Source organism: Cherax quadricarinatus, unplaced genomic scaffold (genome assembly GCF_038502225.1).
Source record: "Cherax quadricarinatus isolate ZL_2023a unplaced genomic scaffold, ASM3850222v1 Contig1179, whole genome shotgun sequence".
NCBI lineage: Eukaryota > Metazoa > Arthropoda > Malacostraca > Decapoda > Parastacidae > Cherax > Cherax quadricarinatus.
In genome coordinates, this window is record NW_027196205.1 from 70,007 (window position 1) to 72,060 (window position 2,054).

Consider the following 2,054-nt stretch of genomic DNA (forward strand, 5'->3'; position numbering starts at 1 on the left):
AGGCAGACCCTGGGGAAGTGGGGAAGGGAGGATGCCTGAGGGGACACAGGCGGACTCCTGGACACGCGGACCTGGGAGAGACGAAAAAGGACACTCACCGGCCGTCGAGGCAGACCCTGGGGAAGTGGGGAAGGGAGGATGCCTGAGGGGACACAGGCGGACTCCTGGACACGCGGACCTGGGAAAGACGACAACTCTCCAGTAGTGCGACAACACTCTCCAGTAGTGCGACAACACTCTCCAGTAGTGCGACAACACTCTCCAGTAGTGCGACAACACTCTCCAGTAGTGCGACAACACTCTCCAGTAGTGCGACAACACTCTCCAGTAGTGCGACAACACTCTCCAGTAGTAGTGCGACAACACTCTCCAGTAGTGTGACAACACTCTCCAGTAGTGCGACAACACTCTCCAGTAGTGCGACAACACTCTCCAGTAGTGTGACAACACTCTCCAGTAGTGCGACAACACTCTCCAGTAGTGCGACAACACTCTCCAGTAGTGTGACAACACTCTCCAGTAGTGCGACAACACTCTCCAGTAGTGCGACAACACTCTCCAGTAGTGTGACAACACTCTCCAGTAGTGTGACAACACTCTCCAGTAGTGTGACAACACTCTCCAGTAGTGCGACAACACTCTCCAGTAGTGCGACAACACTCTCCAGTAGTGTGACAACACTCTCCAGTAGTGCGACAACACTCTCCAGTAGTGTGACAACACTCTCCAGTAGTGCGACAACACTCTCCAGTAGTGCGACAACACTCTCCAGTAGTGTGACAACACTCTCCAGTAGTGCGACAACACTCTCCAGTAGTGTGACAACACTCTCCAGTAGTGTGACAACACTCTCCAGTAGTGCGACAACACTCTCCAGTAGTGCGACAACACTCTCCAGTAGTGTGACAACACTCTCCAGTAGTGTGACAACACTCTCCAGTAGTGCGACAACACTCTCCAGTAGTGTGACAACACTCTCCAGTAGTGCGACAACACTCTCCAGTAGTGCGACAACACTCTCCAGTAGTGTGACAACACTCTCCAGTAGTGCGACAACACTCTCCAGTAGTGCGACAACACTCTCCAGTAGTGCGACAACACTCTCCAGTAGTGTGACAACACTCTCCAGTAGTGCGACAACACTCTCCAGTAGTGTGACAACACTCTCCAGTAGTGCGACAACACTCTCCAGTAGTGCGACAACACTCTCCAGTAGTGTGACAACACTCTCCAGTAGTGTGACAACACTCTCCAGTAGTGTGACAACACTCTCCAGTAGTGCGACAACACTCTCCAGTAGTGTGACAACACTCTCCAGTAGTGTGACAACACTCTCCAGTAGTGCGACAACACTCTCCAGTAGTGTGACAACACTCTCCAGTAGTGCGACAACACTCTCCAGTAGTGCGACAACACTCTCCAGTAGTGCGACAACACTCTCCAGTAGTGTGACAACACTCTCCAGTAGTGCGACAACACTCTCCAGTAGTGTGACAACACTCTCCAGTAGTGTGACAACACTCTCCAGTAGTGCGACAACACTCTCCAGTAGTGTGACAACACTCTCCAGTAGTGCGACAACACTCTCCAGTAGTGTGACAACACTCTCCAGTAGTGCGACAACACTCTCCAGTAGTGCGACAACACTCTCCAGTAGTGCGACAACACTCTCCAGTAGTGCGACAACACTCTCCAGTAGTGCGACAACACTCTCCAGTAGTGCGACAACACTCTCCAGTAGTGTGACAACACTCTCCAGTAGTGCGACAACACTCTCCAGTAGTGCGACAACACTCTCCAGTAGTGTGACAACACTCTCCAGTAGTGTGACAACACTCTCCAGTAGTGTGACAACACTCTCCAGTAGTGTGACAACACTCTCCAGTAGTGCGACAACACTCTCCAGTAGTGTGACAACACTCTCCAGTAGTGCGACAACACTCTCCAGTAGTGTGACAACACTCTCCAGTAGTGCGACAACACTCTCCAGTAGTGTGACAACACTCTCCAGTAGTGCGACAACACTCTCCAGTAGTGCGACAACACTCTCCAGT